Genomic DNA, 24,815 nt, shown 5'->3' with positions numbered 1-24,815 from the left:
TAAATTTCTAGCAGTTCGTTAGTATTAACACAACTGACATTTATTCAAGAATTTCCAAGGAGTGTCTGCTATGTGTTAAGTACAGTGGATTATTTAAATTAAAAATATATCCTTAAAGTAAAATACAATGCATCAGTTTAAAAAATAATATGAACTCAAGGTGTTTTATAAATTTATCATACTTCTATAAAAATCACAAAGCTTTTGGGGGGGTTGGGAAAGAAATGATAAAACTATTCTAAAGTTCATCTGGAAAAATAAATGTTTGACAATACCCAAGATAATTTGAAAAAGAAGAGTAAATACACACACACACACACACACACACATACATATGTGTGTGTGTGTATAAATCATTGATTGAAAAGTGTGCCAGATGAATGGCCGGATTGATCATTAGCAAGAGAAGTTGGAAATAGACCTAAATATCTCTTAAGGATTTAGCCTGTGATAACTGTAGTGTTTTAAAGATGGATTACATGACTAATATTGTTGGGACAATTGGTTCTTTATATCTTAATTGCTATCACACGATAAAATAAACTCCAGATGGATTAAAAGACTAAAAGTATAAAAAATAAAATCATGATAATGTCATAGTAAAATATATGTGAATATTTACATAATATTGGGTGGGAAAATTATTTCTAAAAATGACACCAAAGGAAGAAACTCAAAAAACTAAATTTGATGAGAAAATTGATTTTCTTTTTTTTTTTTAATTTTTTCTTATTTATTTGAGACAGAGAGATACAGAGAGAACATGAGCAAAGGGAGAGGCAGAGGGAGAGGGAGAAGTAGACTCCCCACTGAGCAGGAAGCCTGGCTCTGGGCTTGATCCCAGGAGCCCAGGACCTGGGGATCACAACCTGAGCTGAAAGTAGACGCTTAACCATCTGAGCCACCCAGGCACCCCAGAAAATTGATTTTCTTTTTTTTTTTTTAAGATTTTATTTATTTTTTTGACAGAGATCACAAGTAAGCAGAGAGGCGGGGGGAGGGGTGGAAGCAGCCTCCCCACGGAGCAGAGAGCCCAATGTGGGGCTCGATCCAGGGACCCTGAGATCATGACCCAAGCAGAAGGCAGAGGCTCAACCCACTGAGCCACCCAGGTGCCCCGAAAATTGATTTTCTAAAAATTTTCATTGCTAAGCATGATACGCTCTAGTTCTATCCATGTTGTCGCAAATGGCAAGATTTCATTTCTTTTGATGGCTGCATAGGAGAAGAATAAATGAAACAAGATAGGATTGGGAGGGAGACAAACCATAAGTGACTCTTAATCTCACAAAACAAACTGAGGGTTGCTGGGGGAGGGGGGTTGGGAGAAGTGGGTGGGATTATGGACATTGGGGAGGGTATGTGCTTTGGTGAGTGCTGTGAAGTGTGTAAACCTGGTGATTCACAGACCTGTACCCCTGGGGATAAAAATATATGTTTATAAAAAATAAAAAATTAAAAAAAAATAAAATCTGCTGTTTTTATTCACAAAGGAAAAAAAATTTTTTTTCATTGCACCTGAGTGGCTCAGTCGGTTAAATGTCTGCCCTTGACCCCAGGTCAAGATCCCAAAGTCCTGGGATGGAGTCCCACTCTGGGCTCCCCACTTCTCCCTCTGCCTGCTTCTCCCTCTGCTGTCAGCTCCCCCTGCTTGTGCTCTCTTTATCCTCTCTCTAACACAAATAAATTTAAAAATCTTTTCAAAAATTTTTAATTGAAGGCAAAATGACAAGATTAGAAAAACACTTACATCATATATAATAAAGAGTTAATATTTTAGCATATCAAGACCTCTCATAAATCAATAAAAATTAACTTCCCATTAGAAAATTGTGCATTACTCTGTGCTGGACAGTTCTAAGTATTTTTTATGTACCTTCATTCATTTGATCCTTGCAACAACCCTATGACATATAGCAAACTTTTACAGATAAGGAAACAGGCACTGAATGATTAAGTAAACACCCAAGGTTACAGAGCTGATAAGTAGTGACAGTAGAGCCAAGATTCAAACTCTGTCACCAAGAGTCTGACTCCAAAATCTTTGCTACTTCTCAAAGGCTATGAGCAAGAAATTTAGAAAGAAAGAGAGGGAGGGAGGAAAGAAGGAAAGAGGGACGGAAGGAAAGGGAAGGGGAGAAAAAAAGAAATGCAAACGAACAAAAAACAAATGAAGAAATATTCCATTTTACTACTGCTCAAAGAAATACAAATTATACTAAAAATAAACTGCCATTTTCTATCTGTCATGATGGTAATGACTGAAAATGATGACAATAGTATGTGTAAGCATGAATGTGACAAAATGAGTACTTTCATATACTGCTGCTGGTTTGACTTTTCTGGAGGGCATTCTGGCAATATGCTTTAAATACTTTTAAAAAGTGATTAACCAAAAATTCATTTCTAAGAATTTGAACTAAAGAAATCATCAGAGATGTGTGCCAAGATTGAGCTACAAAGGTTGGTTACTGCAACATTAAGAATAGTGGAAAACGTTAAGAATAGTGGAAAATTACAAACAACCTTAACTATAGATGATCAATTAAACTTTGAAATTCAACAAATAGAATAGTATTAAACCATTAAAAATGATGTAAAAGAATAGTGCTATCATGGGAAAATATAAATGATATGATATACTGTTAAATTAAAAAGCAGATTATAAAGTCTTTGTTACCATATGATTCCATTTTTGTTTTAAAGGGAGATATAGATATAAACATTAGAGAGAGAGAAGGAATGAAATTTTAATACTGGGTATAGATACAACTTGATATTATAACGAATATATCTGGACAGTGGAAATTAAGGGTTTTTTTTCTTTTATTTTTGCATGTGCTTTCTAAATTTAATGGGTGTGATATCTGTTACTTTTATAGCAAATAATAAAGTTTATTTTACTTTTAATATTGTATTTATTTACTTGTCAGAGAGAGAGGACAACCAGAAGGAGCAGCAGGCAGAGCAGGTAGAGGGAGAAGCAGGCTCTCTGCCAAGCAGGGATCCCAATGTGGGAGTCAATCCCAGGACCCTGGGATCATGACCTGAGCCAAAGGCAGATGTGTAACTGACTGAGCCACCCAGGCGTCCCATAAAGTTTATTTTAAAAAGAAAAATGCAAGAGAATAATGACATGAGAAAAATTATCATGATACATTAACTTTTAAAGAATAGCTTACAAAATATGTGTAAAAAGACAACATTTTTCCTTTAAAAAAAGGGTGTACCTAAGATAAATTTCAAGGATATAATCAATTTAAGCATTTTGAGGTATCTCTAGATACCACTATGAAAGTTTTGTTTTTATCGTTTCCAAATTTTCTCCAATAATCAGGGTTTTTTAAGTCAGAAAAAGAGCAGTGGGAAAGACTTATTTTGCCCTTTTCTCCATTCTAAATAATTGTTTAACAAGCCTATAATTTCTGGAAAAGAAAAAAATACCATGCTGCCTTATTATCAAAACAGACACAAAAAGGGTAGTTTTTTCTACTAAAAGCAAATCTCATAAATGTTTTAGTATATTCTTCCCAATCAGAAATTTTATTTAAGATTTTTAAACTGGGGCACCTGGGTGGCTCAATGGGTTAAAGCCTCTGCCTTCAGCTCAGGTCATGGTCCCAGGACCCTGGGATCCAGCTGTATCAGGCTCTCTGCTCCGCAGGGAGCCTGCATCCTCCTCTCTCTATGCCTGCCTCTCTGCCTACTTGTGATCTCTGTCTGCCAAATGAATAAATAAATATTTTTTTAAAAATTTTTTTAAACCTCATAAATATACTATATAAAGCTGTAAATGAGCCTACAAAGCAATCAGGCAAATCTCCTCAATATGTGTCCACCTATTGAGAAATAGGTAAAACAAGATAATTACAAATAGTTAAGCAGATGTTTAAAAAAAAATATGCTGACATATGTCATCAATAAGACAAGACCAAAAAAAAAAAAAAGCATAGAGATCAATTATTTGGCAGTGTGGCATTACCAAAACTCCTAGTCCAGATTCCAAAATACCTGGATCTCTAAATATGTGATCTTAAGCAAAGCAATTAATCTCACTAAGTTTTAGATTCCTCAGCTTTAAACTTATAGTAAAAAAAAAAAAAAAAAAAAGACGCTTTGGCTTTAAAATTACAGTAGAAACAGCTGGTACAAATGTAAAAAATTTTAATGTGACTAAGTTAATATAAACCCTGGATTACCTCCAAAATTAGCATCTACTTAATTAGAGATAAATGAAGAAGGTAATAACATGAGACAAAAAGAGAATTTTTTTAAAAAAGAAAGAGGATGAAGAAAGAGAAAAGAACTGACATCCTTAGTAATGAAGAATTTCTTTAATAGGGAATCAACTCTCAAGACAACTTAGTACCTTTTTCCTATTCTCAGAAGGCCAGAAGAACTGGGGACCAAACTTCTGAATTTTGGCTGTGAGCCTTTAGTCTAACTAATCACCCAGCAGCATTTCTCCACATGGAGAAGCTGATATAGCATCAACAAATTCTTTATCAAAATCAACACTTTGTAACATTGAGAAAATTAAAGTGTTGTAATCGATAAATGGCGGAGCCTATTCTGTTAAAACTTCATCCAAATTAGACACTGTGTTTAAAAGTATGTTTTTAAAAAGTTTCTCTTTACTCTGCTACAATTTTTTGTTACCTATGTGTTCTTCCCTCTCTTAGAAAGTTTGCTTCTTCTTGTAATTTTGCCTATGAGATTCATACACATTCCTCATTGAAGTATGCATAATATGGTTAGTTTCAGTTTTCCCTCTAAGGGACAAAACATGTTTGTTTGTTTGTTTGTTTGTTTGTTACAAAAGTCTCCAAATCTTTACACTAACTTCCACTGCCTTTCATTTCCCCTAAAATTTACCTTCTCTCCTCATCTCCTCTTCCAAACCAAATACACACACATACAAACACACACAGAGGCATACGCAGGCACAATGCCAGACTTTGAAAAATAAACATTTAGAAATAAAATCACCTGAGGATGAAAAAGTTGTAAGCTGTTAAAAACTTTTGCTAAGGTAACAAGAAAGAAAAAAAGAAAGAGAGAGAGAGTGAGAGAAAGGGAAAGAAAGCATTTGACATTCTAATCAAAGTCTAATTTTTGTCTAAGTCAGTTTTATAATCCAAAATAATAAATGAGCATTACAATAAGCTGATTCTCACAATTACTATAAAAGAGAACCAAAAGTCTTAAAAGCAAAAGTCTTTGCCTATTAAAATGTTATTTTTTACTTTACTTATTGCAGGCTTTATGGATATTTCGGGATATTTCTCTCCCAGCCATCATCAAACCATCCAATAAACACCTTTCTCAATCACACTCTCTTCGGCTCTTAAATAACAACACACTTGATACCTTTACACATAAAGAACAACCTACATGTTTAATCAAATACCTCAGCTTCAGAAGTTAGCGTCTCCCCTCTGTCCTTTGGTGGTCACAGTAACTTCATTGGAAGCCTCTATTACTGTCATTATTTCTAATTTGAAATCATCCTCTAACCCCACACACACCCTTCCACGAAGAAAACATAGCTTTTATCTTTGTCTTGCACATGCATACCATAGTGGGGGGGGGGGGTAAAGAGTAAATTGCCATTTGCAACTTTCTTTTGATAATGAAATAGCAAATAAGCAAGGAGTCCTCTCATTATTGGATACTAACACACATGAAACACTCAAGTCAGCAACTGAGCTGCGGTGTTACCCTATTTGCCTAATGTATCACATTTTCAAAGGCAGAGAATATCTTACAACTTGGAGGAAAATTATCTGAAGATAAAGAGATGCTGTATTTGATACCTCACATGAAGCCTATGTCCATTCTGAATAAAATACTGCAACTTTGGATGTTTCTGTGTTTAGGTCCAAGAAATGGATCTAAAATGAAGTTACAAAGTTCATTGGAAGGTCATTGTCAAGTTCAGGGAAGGTCTTAAGGAAAGAGAGAGGGAATGATACAAGACATTATTAGGTTATCTGTAAAGTGAAAAATAAACTATTTTGATAGGCAGAGACAAGATTCTTAGCAGTTTTTATAGAACTCTAAGATTGGGAAAATGGTTAAAAATTAAAATTAAAATAACAACAGCTAACACTTATAATGCAACAAGCATTAATCTAATTGCTTTACACATATTGACTTACTTAGTCCTCAAAATAACCCAAATATGAGTATTATTATGTATTATTATCATTATCCCTATTTTACATCTGAGAAACTAGGCACAGGAAAAGCTAGTATGTGCAAGCTTGTACTAGTAATGGTGGAGCCAGGGTTTGAATCTAGGCAGATAAACTTTAAAACCAAGTTCTTAACCACCACTTCAACTACCATTAGAAGATCTAATTGAGGCTTTTTGCTCCTTGAAATTATCCCTTCCTATCATGTATACTTTTAAAAATAAACATTAAGATTAAAACCTGTTTCTCCAAGCCATAGAATAGCCAAGAATACAGCTATCAACAATAAATAGAATGGTATTTTGGCTAATGACTAAATTTCATAAACCAATACCTTTTGATATATGAAATTTAGCAAAGAATACACTCTTGATTCTATGAATTATGAAAAAGTCTTACTTAGCAATAATAAGAATTGTCCCTTCTTTGGTAGATATTTGTTAACTTCATTCTTTTAGAATTAATTTGTCTTGAATATTAAGTTGTTTAGACACTTTCCCCACACAAATCACTACATTTCTTTTTTTTTTTTAAAGATTTTATTTATTTATTTGACAGAGAGAAATTACAAGTAGTCGGAGAGGCAGGCAGAGAGAGAGAGAGAGGAGGAAGCAGGCTCCCTGCTGAGCAGAGAGCCCGATGTGGGACTCGATCCCAGGACCCTGAGATCATGACCTGAACCGAAGGCAGCGGCTTAACCCACTGAGCCACCCAGGTGCCCTAAATCACTACATTTCTTGATAGATTCCATGTACAGTAACATCCCTATAATACATCAATGAGGAGAATTAGAAACAAAGCAAAGCTGAAAACAGGTGCAAGGTAATACACTACAGCTTATTTACTTTTCTCAAAGGAGAATTCCTGATCTCAGAATCTATTTACTCTTACTTCAGACGTAATTATACCACTTTTAATTATTTAAGGAGCATGTCTGGGTTCAAATCCTGATTCTACCACTTACTAGTAGTATGATCTTGGGAAGTTACTCAACTTCCCTGAGACTAGGTATTTTTATCAGTAAATTAATCCACCTCACTGGAATGTTGCAAGAATAAACTCAACTGACATATTATATGTAAAGTTCTTAGCACAGTGCCTGGCATATAGTAGGTATTCGATAAATGTTATATAAAAAAATTGAACTAATAACAATTCAAAGACGTGTTACATAGCATAATGTATGTGAAACCATCTGTACCAAGTGCTGTACAACAACAAAAAACAACTCTATAAAATGTTCATCTTTTTCTCTCTCTTCTTATCAGCCCATAACTGAATAGAAATAACAGTTTCTAGGATTATAGAACGAGAAGTTACTGGGGGCAAAAACACCAGTTACAGAAATGACAGCTTAGAGTCTAGAAACAAAGGCAAAGGCAGGAAACCCAAAATGCAGATACAAGAACTCAAAGAAATACAGCAGTTAGGGGGGGTCATTCAATATAGAGCTAAGTAGTCTTAATAAACCCTCAACTCAAGGAGCAGCTCAGGAATCATATGTTCACAATGGTAACTCTGAGCCATCAAGATAAGCTGTTAAGAAATTCAATTTAAAAATTAGAAAGGTGCCTGGGTGGCTCAGTCAGTTAAGCCTCTGCCTTCAGCTCTGGTCATGATCCTGGGGTCCTGGGATCGAGCCCCACATCCGGCTCTGGCTCCCTGCTCAGTGGGGAGTCTGCTTCTCCCTCTTCTGCCCCTCCCCCTACTCATGCTCGCTCTCCCTCTCTCTCTTTCTCTCAAATAAATAAATAAAATCCTTTAAAAAAACAAAAAAGTAAAAATTATAACTTAAAACTAGATATGATAATACTACCTCAACTATATATTTGTTACACCAAAATTTTAACAGGAACTATAACCCTGGTAATGGTGAGTTTGAATATACTCTTTCAATACTTTCTAAACAATAAACTAGTTAGGAAATCAGAATGCACACGTAAATTGTAAAATTAGCATTGGTTGCTTAAAGAGGTAGTCTTTAGAAATCTAAGAAATACATGAATGTGTAATAGAGGAATTAACTCATTCTATATTGAGCCCCTCAGCCTATGTTGATCCCATGACAATAACGGTGTTACAAAAATGTGACCGTTATGAAAAAATGATTACATGTTGCAGAATAAACTCAATAGAAAAGGTAAAATGCTAAAAGTAGATTCATTTTAGAACTACTATTTTAAATAGCAGTCAATATCAACATAGTGTTTATTAACAAGAACCACATATGATTACGTCTATCTTTGCTTGCAACAATTCTGACACGCCCTCATTTTTAGGGTTTAAAAAAGTACTTAAACAACCCTAGGAAAAGAACAAAATAAACTGATAAAATAGAAAAAATTCAAGAAGCATAGTCAAAAGTGAAATCCATTTTTTCTTACCTTCTAAAATAGAAATTAGAATATAGGTAAATTTAGCTATTACTAGTAATCACTGACTCTGCACAGCTGAAAAGAAAGAAAAGGTGGCAGCACAAAAAGTAAGCTAAACGATCAGAAATAAGCCTATAGTGAAGTTTTTTCTTTCTGATCTACATATATGTTATATCTCTCTTTGGCACTGTCCCACTGAATACCATGGACAATTAGCACAAAATATGCCAGAGAGCTATACAGCAGATTTTAGGGAGCTGTTTCATTTAGAAAGAAGTGCTTCTTCTCCAGAACTTTATAACATTTTACTCTTTCATCCCTAACTAGAGCTCTAATTTTAGAAAGAGAAAAGTAGAAAAATAAATAGGAACGAAGTGCTGGGACACTAGAAACTTTCAATTACTTGTATTGGTATTATTATCAGCAGTAGTAGCATAATAATTGTATAGTGCTAATACAGGTCTGAGATAGACTAAATGAAATACAGTTGCACAGTTAATGTACAGCATAATCAGGACCAGGATTTAATTATGTGCTTCCCCGTTCCAATTAACCCTCTATAAGGTCTCCTAAAATTTAGTATCTCTGGATCTAATTGGCACTTTGGCTGATTCACATGTGACTATTTCATTTCTTGAACTCCCAACTGTCAGTGGTCTGAAGGCAATGGAGTCCATTAATACAAGAAGCAACCCTATTTTCTAATACAACGAAGATAAGTCTAAATCATACCTGTAAGTTGTTTTCTTAAGTGCACTTTATCTTTGGAAAATAAGCAAAAAAGCTATTTAGATGTGCTTTCTCTCAGTAGTGTCATTATTTTCATGTCTTATTTCTATCACTTAAATATACAAATAAATGTAATAGTAAATATTTCCATCACTTGTTACTTTCAGTAAACAGAAAGGCAAAGCAAAAATAAAACAAAAAACTTCCCTTTCTTATTGTGTTTGGGAGCATATTTTCATCCACTTTAAATTGGATACACCCAAGTCTTAGAAATGCAAACTCCTGTGATCACGAGAGATACTGAGTTTATCTTAGTGCTTAAAGGAAAGAAGGGCATAATACATAAGTTTCTGGTTCTCATTCATTTTCTGCCCTTTTGAATTAATTAATGCTATGGAAATCCCAGGCAACTGCTATAGCATTTGTGCCTGCTTTGAGTCCAAAGGAGAAAAAATATGTAAAACATTATTTAATTAAAATTTTGAGTTTTTTTCTCTCCCACTTACTATTCTACTAGCTATTAGTCATTCAAACTAAAAGGACAGTTTCATATTTTCATATTTGTTGCTGTCAAATTAACTGCCTTAGTCCTTGTCAGTATCTTCAAAGATTTGTGGTATCTGGAGCCATATTGTTCTCTGGGGTCAACCCTTTGAATATGTGGCTCTCAAGTTATCTTTGGCAAACTGAAAAACTCATAGGAAGACTCTGCTTGTATTGGTATTCATTTGGCTCTTGAGGAATGCTAGTGGAGTTTTTTGTTTTGTTTTGTTTTATTGTCCTTATACATGTGGTTTTTGCATTTAGCTTGGGTAATAGGGTAATAATGAGAGTCTGAGTGAAAAATCCATTCGACTTTAACAATTTTTATTGCAATGCAGGAAAAGCAAAACTAAGAAAAATTTACTTTTCTGAAACTAAGTTGAGGATGCCACATTGGGCAACTTTTTTTTCCCTATCTGAATTGTAGTTCTAAAACATTAAATCTGATCATGACAATCTCCTGCTTAATTATCTTTGCTATTTCTTCATAATACATAGAATAAACTCCAAATTCTTTGGTATGGATATCAGATCTATTAATATCTGATTCCAAACCATCTTTCTAATCTTATCTTTTGACAGTCACATACACTTTACAACTTAAGACTTGATTTTTATTCTCTGTTGACTCTACTCTAGTCATCTGTCCCTGATTTCTTTTCCTACAGCTTACAAGCTTCTTCTCAGTTTACGGCCCTCAAATATCCTGTTCCCTCTTATTTCTCCTCTTCACCAAGTTATCTCTACTCATCTTTTAGGTCTTAGCACAAATCACTAGTCACTAATGCAGAGTTACCATCCTTGATCATATATCATGTTAGGTCTTCCTTTCCCTTCATACTATTTATTATCTTATAATTAAATATTTTTTAATATCTTCCTCTTCTTTGGACTATAAGTGCCTAGAAAAAAGGAACAGCACACATTTTAATCCACCACTGTATTCCTAGCCCATACATACTTGGCATTCAATAATAGAGGAGATTCTCTCATTATCCAAATATTCATTATCTGAATCTCCACAATTACATAGGAACTGAAAGGTGTCAAATTATGAAAGCATTCTCTAATGGACTTAACATTCATAAAATTAGTCTTTGCTCAAACATCCCTCACAAATTAACTTAGCATGTATCTTACCCATTTGGGTCAATTTCTTTGTATCTTTGATAATCTTGGTTCAGTGATTTCAAATTTGTCTACACATTGAAAATACATGAAATCTTTAAAAAATAGTGATGCCTAGGTCCCATTCTCATAGATCAATTTAACTGATTTAAGTGCAGCCTAAAGACAGGAAAAATTTTTAAAAGTGCCAATTTTTTTTAGTGAAGTTTGAGAATCAGGCTAGCTGACTGATGAATATTGCATTGTAGAATATTGTAAATGACATTCAAAATAAAAGTATGTAGTGACTGTCAAGTGAAACTGCAAGTCTTGCAAAGATGCAGGAACTGACGAGAAGAAATACAGTGCGAAGAACCACACAAATTATTGACGAATTAAGAATTTGCAGTGAGGGGGCACCTGGGTGGCTCAGTAGGTTAAGCCTCTGACTTTCGGTTTCCATGAGGGTCATGATCTCATGGGTGATGAGAAGGAGCCCCAAGCAGGGGTCCGTGCTTAATCAGTAGTCTGCTTGAGGATTCTTTCCCTCTACCCTTCCCCCCTCACACTTGCTCTCCTTTCTCTAAAATATATAAGTAAAATCTTTAAAAAAAATAATAATTCACAGTGAGACTGTATAGAAACTGAAACCAAAAATTAGCAGGAATGATAGTTGATATGGTAGATTATTCAAAGAAAATAATTTGAATATAAAAACATTAAGCAAAGTCCATAGGAAATTTTCTTTGCAAAACTTACCCTTGTTATAATACCCTTGTAATAATACCATAATATCAAAAGTAATGGTGCTATCACAATATTTGACCTGAAAAATTACTCTTAAAAAACATGCAGTCAGGGTGCCTGGGTGCCTCAGCTGGTTAAGTGACTGCCTTCAGCTCAGGTCATGATCTCCGAGTCCCCGGATGGAGTCCCGCATCGGGCTCCTCATTCCATGGGGAGTCTGCTTCTCTCTCTGACCTTCTGCCCTCTCATGCTCTTTCACTCTCTCTCTCTCAAATAAATAAATAAAATCTTAAAAAAAAATGCAGCTAATTCCTTCTAAGAATTAATGCAGTGTTAGAATTACAAGTGAAATTCTGCCAATTATATAAACTTATTTTTATTAATTTTTGTTTTAATTTTTTAAACTGAATCAAAACAAAGTCATTCTTCCCATTATTTACCATGAAATCTTTATCTCCACCCACGTAGTATCTTAAAATACAAAAGACCTTGTATTATGGAACCTTGTAGATAAGAGAGAGTTCTACTTTTTTCCTTTCATATTTTTATACTGTTTGCTCTCTTTCCATCGTTAAAATGGTTAAGACTTCTGACACAATGTCAAATAGGGCTTTAATTATCTTGCTCTCCATCTTGAAAGAAAACATTCAATATTTCACCATTATATATGATGTTTGTTAAGTTTTAAGTTTTTCATAGATGCATTTTTCAAATCAAGGAAGTTATTTCCTATTACTAGTTTGCTGAGACTTTTTAAATTATGAATGGGCATCGTCAAATACTTTTTATATATTTATTAAAATGGTCATATTATAGGGGCACCTGAGCAGTTCAATGGGTTAAAGCCTCTACCTTCGGCTCAGGTCATGATCCCAAGCTCCTGGGATCAGCCCCACATCAGGCTCTCTGCTTAGCAGGGAGCCTGCTTCCTCCTCTCTCTCTGCCTACTTGTGATCTTTGATTGTCAAATAAATAAATAAAATCTTTTTTTAAAAACGGTCATATTGTATTTCTCATTTATTCTGTTAATACGGTGAGATTTTCCTAAGTGTTAAATTAACCTTCCATTCCTGGGCTAAATCCTAAAATATACTATTTTCTTTTTATATTGATGAATTTAATTTGCTGATGTTTTATTAAAAATGTTTGCATCTATGACCATGAAAGATATAGGTCTAGAATTTTCCCTTTTTTGCTATATTTTTTAGGTTTGGTAATAGCCTCATGAAGTGGGAAAAGTTCCTTATCTTTTGAAAAATTTTATGTAAGATTGGCATTATTTCTTAAATGTTAGATGCAATTCACCAGTGAAACCATTTGGGTCTGCATTTTTCTTTATAGAAAGTTTTTTTTTTTTTTAAAGATTTGTTTATTTAATTTTAGAGAGAGAGTTGGGGGAAGGAAGGATAAGGGGTAGGGAGAGAGGAAAAGAGAGTCTTAAACAGACTCCACAGAGCACAGAGCCAGAAGCAGAGCTCCATCTCACAACCCTGAGATCACAACCTGAGCCAAAACCAAGAGTTAGATGCTCAACTAACTTCACCACCCAGGCATCCCAAGCTTTTTTTAATTAAAAAAATTCAATTTATTTTATAGATAAGTTGCTACTTAAGTTTTTGGTTTCATCTTTTTTCAGTTTTAATAAGTTGTATTTTTCAAGGAATTTACCCATTTCATGCTAAGCACTACAATTTTTAGACATATTTTTATAACATTTCTTTATTGTGTTTAATCTCTATAAATCCTGTAGCGATGATTCCTCTTCCATTCCTGATTTTGGTGGGTTGTGTCCTTTTATTTCTTGGTCCTTATCAAAAAATAACTTTTAACCTATAAATTTTTCTTGTTTTTAGCAGTGTATCATAATGTGCCTTGGTGTAATTTTCTTCGCATTTACCCTGCTTAGGGTTTACCAGACTTCCTTAAATCTGTAAATTTATACCTTTCGCCAAATTTGAAAAATTTGGAACATTATTTCTTCAAGTGTTTTTTCTTAATATTGCTCTCCTTTTTTTCTGTCCAATTGAAAAATACAAGTTTTGGCTTTTACCCTAATGCACCACCCAGCCTTCTTGGCTAATCATTACAAATACTCCTGGCATTGGTCTTCAAATAATAGTCCCTCCACTTGCCTGCACACATGTATATATGCAACATATACACTGTCTTCCACTATTCCTTTTCAAAACAATCTTTCAAATGGGCACCAGAATGTATCCATCCCGAGTTCATGTGACTTGGGTTTCTACCCAAGGGGCTTGTATCCTCTGCTTGATCACATGGTTTTATTTGAACTAAATACTTAATTTACTTCAAATTATAGTATTTCATCTGATAAGCTCATATCCATTTCACTTTATTTTTGAAGCCCTAAGATATCAGGCAAGAACTGGGACCATTAAACTTCATTCATAAACCTTAATTTGGAATAGGTTTAGCAATGTTTGTTAATTATATATATACTTAACCATCTCAGTTCCATTTTTTGGAGATTGTTAACTCCTTTGCTTCTCTAGGAAATTACAAAAAAAAATTGTTTAAGTCTGGAAAACCTATACAGGACATTCACCTTTTTGATCATGGTCCTTAGAAGAACCTAATTATACCCTCCAATTAAAATCTTTTTGGAGGGGTGGAGCTGGGCAAATATTCATCAAGACTGATGAATCACAGACCTGTACCCCTGAAACAAATAATATGTTATACGTTAATTTAAAAATTTTTAAAAAAATTTTGTCCAAGCTCCTGCCTGATTTCTGTCTCAGTTTTACTAGAAAGATAGTTAAAACTCTACTTCAAGTTTTATCCTAAGAATTGTACAAGATAATATGTGAAAAACTCACCTTAGAAATATAAAGTATAATAAAAAATATAAGCTACAATTTTTTGAGGTGAGGAGGTGGAGAGAGAGAGAGAGAGAAAGAATCTTAAGCAGGCTTCACGCCCAGCGTGGAGCCCAGCATGAGGCCCAGTGTCTCATGAGCCTGAAATCATGACTTGAGGCAAAATCAAGAGTTGGACGCTTAACCAACTGAACCACCCAGGTCCCCCTAAGGTACAATGTTATTAATAATAATGGAACCTTCCATGACCACAAATGAAGACTTCTACAAATTCTCTCCTTTTAACACTAAGATTTTTTAATCTATTTATTTTTTTATTCTTTTTTATCTTCTCTTCCCATACTACCAACCAAAAAAAAAACATTTCAGCATGATCTTATAGCCTCGGACTTGAATTACAAATGCCAGTGAAGATTTACATAGAGTACACTGTAAGGATATTCTGATATTTTGAAAACCCCAGCCCTTCTCTCAGACTGACTTCATTTTTTTCCCTTTTTTATAACTTTTTCTATATTCTCCTGTAAAAAAAAAAAACAGACTAACAATATTATAGCAGTTATCATCTATATTAATATTTCAGCCATAATTATCCACCTTCAAACTCTTACAAGTGACCTCATGGCTTTCCTATGTGAATGTACTGGATATATTTTCTTAACTCTATGTCCTAAATTTTTCCAGATTTTTAGAGCCCATTGTAATGTTTTTACATTAAGATTATGGCCACTGGTACTGTTCTGTAAGTTTACAGTTTGAAAGCTCAGTTCTTGCATCCAGGAATGGAGATTTCCCAAAATGAGAATACAAAGTGAAAGATCTCTCTGAAAAACAAGCAACAACAATGGAGAAAACCTGTCATTGTCCTACCCCTGGAAGGTAAGAAACTAAAATGTCTCTGCCACCTCCCACACCCCAATCTTTGCTAGCATTAAGTTGCATAATTTTACCTGAACGGTATGAACAAACTAAACCACAGACTCCATTTTTATGTAGGTTTCCTTCTTTATCTCAATCTCTCTTTCTTCTTTCTCATTCACTACATTCCCCCCCATAATAAAAACAAATATTTATTGAATGTCTGTCATATACCAGACCATGTGTGCGAAATGCTAGGGAAGACATCTGAGAACAAGATAGACCAGTCCAGAGTGAAGGACAGATATTAAACGAAACTCACACAAGTAAATACATAATTTACAATTGCAATATCTGCTGTGAAATAAATTAAGAGTGAGGAGCAAGGTCTTTGTAGGGAGACGAGATTTGAACTGGAAGCATCAGAGAAAACTTCTTTGAAAAAATGATATTTAAACAGGGACCTGAAGGATGAGCAAAAGACATTCTGATAAATAGGGGGAAGAAGTGTATTCCAGTTGAGAGGACAGCATTACATGAAGACCTAAGAGCAGAAAAATGTGGAGGGTATAGACGAGTATAGCAGCTGAATCAGAAAGATCCACTGGGAGAAAGGCAAGGGCTGAGGATGGTAATGCAGGGGCCAGATTGTGCAGGGGCTTTGCAGATTATAAGAATTTTTTGTTTTAATTAAAGTACAATAAGAAGGCAAGAAAAGATCTTTCTTGGAACTCAAAGAATGGTAAGTGGAGTTTTTCCTCCTGTATAATGAATATGGAGTTTAAGAAGAAGTAAAGAAAATCATGAGAATGATGAACCCCAAATTCAAAAGAGTGATTACCTCTGACAAAAAGAGAGGAAAATATAAAATTGAGAAAGAGTTCACAGTAGGCGTCCACTGTACTGGTAAGTTTTTATTTCTTATAAACACATAGATACCTTAACCTACACTTTTGCCTTTCTGTATGACTAATTTTCATAATAAAATTTTTAAAAGGAATTAATGAATGCTAAGAATTCACTGCTTCATTTCCTTCTCCTCTTCTTTCCTAGGTTCATATTAAATTTTCCAACTTTGAGAAAGACAAGCATATGGAATTAAGGAATCTCCCCTCTTACACACTTTGTTTCCTGGACTTTTATTTTCTAGACCTTTGGCATTAGATGTTAGAGGCTCTCCAATTACCTCATCTTTTATTTTAGCATACACTATAATCCTTGTAGCTTTCCAACATCCACAGAGTTACTATGAGGATTAAATGAGATAAAGGATTTAACACAGCATTTAGCACACAAGAGCTCAATAAATTTTAACTATTGTCTTTATTATTTCACGTATTGTGCTCTATATCCTCCATCCTAAATATGGGCCAGAATACTGGAACTAAGAAAAAGCTGAGTGTATATGGCTAGATGGTGCTCTGGCCTTCTGAATGCATATACTGTATATATTCACAAACACACACGCGAATATATGCACAGATTTAATATATATTTCCAATATTGAATTTATAGTTTCTTAAACATGCTTTTTCTGTGCTCTTTTAAGCATTAAACAACAAAATGTTTACCTGAGGCCTTTTTATTGCTACTAAGGAAATACCTTTTTAAAAAAAGGTTAAAATCTACATTTGATTGTACACAATTACAATTTAAGGTAAGTTCAGTAAGTTTGCTAATTTCTCCTAAGTACAACGTTACGCTGAAATGATGGTTACCTAAAGCTGCAATAATATGCAGTACAGTCCATACTATGTTTAAAAGGCTCATTTTTGTAATGTCAAGTAATTCATGAAAACTCCAATCCTACAGAATTGAATATTGACATCAAAATTTCTTCTACAACAGGAGAAGCACTCTTTGATGCAAGAACATTATTAAAATCTTATCTTTTCGCTTAATTTTCTTTGTACAAATAGCACAGATCCTCTCATTTCTCTTTCCTTCTAATTCACAAATACAATAAAAGCTATCTTTAGAAAGGTCCTTAAATTAAACACCACGATGAAATGAGTGTTATGACCCAGAAAATAGGAGAATTTATGACATTTCTGTTACCTAGAATTCTGGAAAGTATCTCTTTGAATTTTATGTGAATATTATATTTTAAATTATATTTTCATTCCTAAGAATTTATTCTTGTGAAAAAACAAGTTTGCCCCTCGATATTCTTCAGTTTGAGGTTTGGACTCAGACTGTTTTAGTAATCATTCCTCCATTCCCACTTCCTTGTTTTTAATCACAAATCTAATCATGTATTTTTTTATAAATATTCAAAATTAAATATATTTATCTACTTAGGTAAATACTTTCCAGTTAACTTTTACCAATAGTCTAGGTTGGGATCTCATTAACAAACACATTTGGAACTTCTAGATTTTTTTCTGGCAACTTGTAAATTCATATTAGATTTAACTGTTTAAATATATCAACATTCTAGGCACTTTTAAAAAATGAATATAAAAGATTAATTCCAAGTTTTGTTTTACTTACCAACCTCTGCCATTCCACCTCACTGCCTGAACAATATTATCAGCTCTTCGGATACTCATTCTTGCTAAGTAAAAGGATATTTCTTCTCTAGCTGGATTAATAATCAACTTTCTAGATAGTTCATTTGTTATTCTCTTCTGGTTAACCCTTAGCATTACAGCAGTCTGCCCAACTCATGCTAATCAATTTATGAAGCAGGAAGAAAGGGGTGAAATTCAATCATGTAGATAACAAACAGAAAATAAAAACGAGGGACAATTCAGATTAGGCTCAAAAGAACAATGACCCTTACTTTCTTACACTAAAAGGTATAAATCTTTATGTTAGATACTACAAAAGCACTCAGGTCATAAACACAAGAAACAAGATACATGAAGAGAGAAATAAAAGAGGCTTATAGCATACCTGTCCAGTGCATATCAGCCTGTGTTTTTTGCTTTAATTACATGCAGATAAAGACAAATCAGCTCTGGACTAGCAGATACATTTTTCTTTTAGTAAACTTTTAGTAACTTTCAACCCCTAGCCGCTTCCCCTCTCAACAGTTGTAATACTTGGCCCCTTATCCCACAGAAAATGCCATCTCAGGCTTTACGGCAATTTTCTCAAAATGTGATTTATAAACACTTGCATCAGAATAATGTGGGTGCTTGTTAAAAATATAGACACCTGGGCCCCACCTCAGAAATCTGACGCACCCCACGTGATTCTCATGTACATTTAAAGTTTGAGAGCCACTGCTCTATGACCATTTCTGACCTCATCTAAGGAGACTTCAACACAATCCTTTGGGACTCAGAATGAAATCAATTACTCCTGCTGCTAGTTTGAACTTGACCTTTTGCTTTTATTCTAATAACTAGGATTCTACTTTGTTTTCCTGTATCTAAATACGCTGTTCCATCTAAGACCATGATTCTTACATAGTCATGGTAATCTTTCGCTCGCAGTCAACTCAGAAACTGGAATCTGTCCTTTAATTACACTTGGTGTCTATGGCTTTATGGTGGCCTAGCTGCCTAAATCTCTACCACTTGCCCCAGACTTCTCTTGTTTTGTCTGCCTTACGAAACACTTATTTTATTTCTCTCACTGCATACATGGACTTGTTGGTGTTCATTGTCCAATCTTTAAGCTAATGCATTTTGCCTACTATATTCACTTTCTTCCAAGGCCGTTCCCATCCCCTGGACTTCTACCAGTCTGCTCTTTTCCTGTTACAATGGAACAGAACCTGCTTAGTCAGGTCTAGAGCTGTGAAATGAACAATTAGCTACAAGATGAAAAGACATATGTGGCAGCCACTGGTTTCACAAATTGCTACAAAAGTTTATGTTTGTAGTCAGAATAAAGGAAAAGATAATGACTATGCGGGGACAAGGGGAAGGGTAAAATGCATGAAGGGGAGTGGGAGATAGATGTCCCCACTTAAGGAATAAATAAGTCATAGGAATAAAAGACATAGCATAAGGAATATAGTCAATGATATTGTAATAGCATTGTATGGTGACAGATGGTAGCTACATTTGTGTGGAATATAGGATAATGTGTAGAGCTGCTGAGTCACTATGTTGTATACCTGAAACTACTGTCATATTGTATGTCAATTATGCTCAAAAAAAAAAAATGAAAGATAATGACTTTAAAAAAACAAACCAGGGAAAGCTAAGAAGCTAAAGAAAAGTCCATGAGAACTGGAATAGTGTACTAGGTAAAGTAAAGTGAAAAAAATGTTAATTCTTATCATTTGCTTATATTTTCATGGAACCTATTAAGAAAGGTCAACAGAACAATGATTACTTAATGTGGAAAGAAGGTTTAAGTACGTAAAAGAAAAACAATACTGAACTCTGAAGACTTGGATTTCTTATGGCCTCTATAACTTCCTAGATTTGTAAAACAGATTAAGTCTCTTAATGGTTTTGTGCCTCAGTCCCTCAAGAGGCACAATAATCCACGCCTTGTGTGTCCAAGATTATTCTGATAATTAAACAAGATCATATTTATTAAAAAGCTTTGAAACTATAAATGCCTTATAAATGTAAGGGATTACTACATCTATGTAAATCACTATTTTTTAAAGATCATAATTAACACCTACCCAAAAACTACCCCAAAATATAAGGTGATAATGGTTTGGTTTTGTTTTATATTATTTTTTAAATATAAACCATATGCATTGAAAAAAATAAACAGGAGTTTGTAAAATATCTTTCCTAAGAAAATTTCAGGAAAAGGACCAATATCAGTTGGGGCAGAATAAGATAAAATTACCCCAAAATGTAAGTAAATGATCAGGTTAACCTGAGTTTGCCTAAGTCAGACACAAAGCTTAAGAGTCTTACCAGAAGGATGTTTAGATGAGGAAAGGGTTCATTTGGATGGACCCTGGTGACATTTCTTATCCAGAACCATCTCCCTAAAGCTTTTCAGTGTGACTTTGTGCAGTGAAAGCTTGTAGCATTTGTTGCAAGACATTTAGACTGTATCCAAGATAGTCTAAGATTCAGTTGAGTGCTATGATTTAATTTAACTGGATAATGTGTATGTATTAACATTCAGAAGACAGAAGTCCTTAGCACATATGCAAATTGGTTGATGAAAGTTATCCATGTGAAGAAAAAAAGGGTTGATTCTTGACTTAAAAAGTAGACATTTCTATCTTTTTAAGTTTTAATAAATGCATTCAACAAATAGTGTTGAGTACCTATTGTGTTCTAGGCAATGTTCAAGATATTGGAGAATATGATTGACTAAAACAGTCAAAAATTCTCTGCTATATATAGAGCTTATATTCCAGGAAATATAAGAGAAAGATGGCCAATAATTTTAATAGATATACAAATTATGTTAAAAGTTTATGAAGGCTATGGAAACAAATAGAATGTTATTAGGGAGATCAGGAATATTTGGAGGGTTACAGTTTTTTTTTGAGAGGTGGAGAGGCAGAGTAAGATGGAGAATCTTAAATAGGCTCCATGCCTAGCATGGAGCCCAATGTAGGGCTTGATCTCACAACCTTGAGATCATGACTTGAGCCAAAATCAAGAGTTGGATGCTTAACTGACTGAGCCACCCAGGCACCCCTGGAGGGTTGCAATTTTAACATAGGGTGGTCAATCTTCATGGTATTTACTCAAATAAAACAAGAACACTAATTCAAAAAGATACATGCACCCCTATATTTATTGCAGCATTATTTACAATAGCCAAGATATGGAAGCAACACAAGTGTCCATCCATAGATAAATGAATAAAGATATGGTATATAAATACAATGGGATATTAGTTATTATAAAGAATGAAGTTTTGCCATTCTCAACAACATGGATGAATCAGAAGGTATTATGGTAAGTGAAATAAGTCAGAGACAAATACCATATGTTTTCACTTACATGTGGACTCTAAAAAACAAAATAAATGAATAGACAAACAAACACAATAACAACAACAAAAGAGAAATGGACTCATAATTATACAGAACAAACTAGTGGTTGCCAAAGGGGTTGTTGGTGGCGGGAGGGAAGATGGGTGAAATAGGTAAATGGAGTTACAACTTCCAATTATAAAATAAATAAGTCCCAGGGATGAAAAATACAGCACAGAGAATATACTCAATAATACTATAATAACTTTGTATAGTGACAGATGGTAACTACACTTATTGAGGTAAGCATTTCTTAATGTATATAATGGTCAAATCACTATACTGTGCACCTGAAAATAATATTCTATAGGATGTCAACCATACTTCAATCAAAAATTAATTAATTAAATTAATTAAAATAGGGTGGTCACGGTAGATGTCATTGAGAAGATGACATCTGCTATGATTCTATGATCATAAGAGGTTTTTTCACCAATTTTAAAATTTTACCACTTTAACAATAAATGGAAGATATCCTTATTTAACTTTCATATTTGTATTTCATATTAAATTATTCTTTTACTTTTTATTAGTGGAATTTTCATATTATAACTTTGATATTATAATAGTGAAAGATAAAAATTGATACTTTACACAGACCTGTACCCCTGGGGTTAATAATACATTTTATGTTTATAAAAAATTTTTTAAATTAAAAAAAACTTTAAATACCTCATTCATAAAAATAAAGTTCTAAAAAGGAAAAAAATTGATACTTTAATGCTAAAACAAATTATAATTTATCCATATGATGGTATATACTATGATAATTAAAAATCATGTTTTCAAGAACTACTAACATGGGAAAATACAATAAAATGATTTTTTAAATTCAAAAAATTTATCTATAGTATGATCTAGTTTTGATTGTTTTTTCACTTACTCAACTATTTTTCAAGTACCTACTAAGAGCCATGCACTGTTCTGGGCACCAGAGAGAGAGGAATAAGCAAGATAGACATATTCTTTCTTCTTATACACACACAAATAAAATACTGAAATGAAATATACCAAAATGTTACTGGGGAGTAAATTTTTTTAATTACAAAATAATAAGGTGAAATTATGGATTATTTTATTTTCTCCTCCATGTTTAAATATAATCCAAAATTTCCAAATATATTCTGTGTGATTCCAAAAAGAAACTAGAGCCTTTATATTGATCTAAATATTACGGTTCATATTTGCCTTGGGGTGTCTGCTTGGATAAAGCAAAACTTTACACATTATATTCTGTCAAACATATATTACATTTTAAAATCATATACTGATTCTTGGGTCTCATGACATTTTATAAAGTTGGGTAATATCAGGTACCTTTCTACAGATTCAAAAACTAAAAAATAGGACAGGTAACTAATTATAATTATAATAATGTATAAGAACGTGTGTCACACAGTGCCTAGATCAAGAAATGCTCCAGATTCTGAATGCTATGCTAGTACCTTAAAGTACATCTCTCTCCAGTTATGCTGTGGTTTTGTGTGGGGCTTTTCATAAAAAAAAAAAAAAAAAGTTTCATTTGTTTAAAATGAAACTTTAATAGTTATAAAAATCTGATCTGAATCCCAGCCCCCCCACCACCACCAGATGTTAGCTTTATTCTATCTCCCCACAGCCACTAAAACCACCAGTAAGCATGTAAGGCATGTTCCTATAATGTTTCTTCATTCTCCCTTTGATTTCAGGTTTTTATATGTATTTATTATTAAAGATTTAATTTATTTGAGACAGAGAGATTGAGGGAGAGAGAAGCATAGCAGCAAGGACGGTGGGGAGAGGGAGAAGCAGACTCTCCACCGAGCAGGGAACCTGATGCAGGACTCCATCCCAGGACCCTGGGATGATGACTTGACCCTACGACAGATACTTAACTGACTGAGCCACACAGGCACCCCAGCATAGTGAATGGCATTTATTTGTCTATATCTAACTTGTTGAGTTTTCTTGGGGAAGTCATTTCAACTTTCTGGTCTCTTCTTATTTTTCAAATATAAGAGTTGGACTAGATAAAAGTCCTTCAAATCCAGAGTTTCATGTTATTATTATCTCAAGTCTACAATAAATTAAAAGAACACAGCTTCTCAAAAACAAACAAAGACAAAAAGAAAGGCAATAATAAGACAGTTGGCTAGAAAAAGTAAGAAAACAAAGATCTGGAATTAAAAGAAATTTTGAAAATCTCCCCAATCTCCTGGACCAAGTCCAGTTTCAATTACACAGGGGTTGTTTGAGGACAATAGAGAGCAAGAAATATGAAGGTTAGAAAGATAGTGTTCCTATACTTTCTCAGTATCTAAACACACACACACACACACACACACACACACACGCAAAACCACAACCACAACCAAATATTTTAATATTGATACGGAAGGAAAACAGAAGCCATTCATTCTGCTGAAATAAAACTATTTCAAACCCAAAGAGGGTGATTTGGCTTTGAGGATTTTTATAAAATTATACTGTATTTAATCCTTTCCTATCACCTCCTCTGCAATACAAAACCCCAATAGCTCTTAAAATGGTAGCATTTTCTTATGAACAGAAAGAAAAATTTGTGTTGCTATTGCAGCAACATCTAAACAGTTTCCTGTAAACTTTCTGTGATGGAAGTCATAGAATTTATGATAAAATCCTGTAGAGTGGTGAAACAAATTTCTTTCATATTTATCATTCATTTTATTCAGTGTGCATTTGAAGGAAAACCTTTTAAGAATACCAATAATGTGAGAAAGCTACAACAACTAAATTTATTGTTAAGTATCACATCACTGGTCCTCCTGGGAGTTGAGGAAGAAAGCTTAAATCACATTTCCTAACACATTGGAGAGCTTCCCAGAGATGTGATGGCCCACAGAGGCAAACCATCCAAAGCACACAGGATTCTCAGAGATGGTGACAAAGAAATATCACTTTGTTTAATAAAAGCAAATTGAAGTTACCCTTTCATTTTTTTAAGCAAAGTACAAACTCTCTCTTACCCCATTTTTCTCCTTTCCTTGCCCTGCCCCCTCCTGTTTCACCTGACTAAACTGTAGGTATTTGTTCCATCACCTGACTCAGGGGCTGGCTAGAAATATTAGAAAAAAACAATCTACCATTGTTACATGAGACAACAACCTTTCATGTCCTTGAAGCTCACCATGACCTTTCATCTTTCCTATCCCCAGTGGTCTCTCCTAACAACTAAAACTACACTCAGTTGGGCTGAATTCCAGATTGTCATAAAAAGAACCCTGTCCTTTCAAAACAAAACCAATTTTTACACCAAGGTGGGGGAGAAACACAAGTCCATTGTTCCCTCACAGATGGAAGTTGGAGTTACTAAGGCAACTGCTCTAATCCTCCTTTTTACCACCTTTTTCACATCACTGGCCTATCAAGTATGCTACCTTTTAACTCATAAGCTCAAAAGCTGGTAGTCTAACTGGCTGCCCTAATTAGCTACGATTTTCACACTACAGACAACATGATGAGCTAATCGAAATTTGCA

At 34.0% G+C, this 24,815-nt stretch overlaps 1 protein-coding gene across 3 annotated transcripts in view; it reads right to left on the bottom strand.

Annotated features, from left to right (window-relative positions):
• The window catches only part of SOX6 (SRY-box transcription factor 6), a 596,201-nt gene that overhangs the window by 391,095 nt on the left and 180,291 nt on the right, over positions 1-24,815 (bottom strand). The window contains exon 1 of one of the 3 annotated variants that reach the window (XM_059407831.1): positions 17,893-17,945. The exons of 1 other annotated variant lie outside the window; for it this stretch is intronic. The gene's annotated coding sequence lies outside the window, so the exon portion shown is untranslated. Of the gene's footprint in view, positions 1-5,410; positions 5,490-17,892; positions 17,946-24,815 lie in introns of those variants that run through there. One more of the 3 variants, XM_059407851.1, reaches the window with a different exon arrangement.

The sequence above is a fragment of the Mustela nigripes genome, chromosome 1, assembly GCF_022355385.1.
Source record: "Mustela nigripes isolate SB6536 chromosome 1, MUSNIG.SB6536, whole genome shotgun sequence".
Classification (NCBI taxonomy): Eukaryota; Metazoa; Chordata; class Mammalia; order Carnivora; family Mustelidae; genus Mustela; species Mustela nigripes.
The sequence above is the reverse complement of the archived record's forward strand: the minus strand, read 5'-3'. Positions and strand labels throughout refer to the sequence as shown.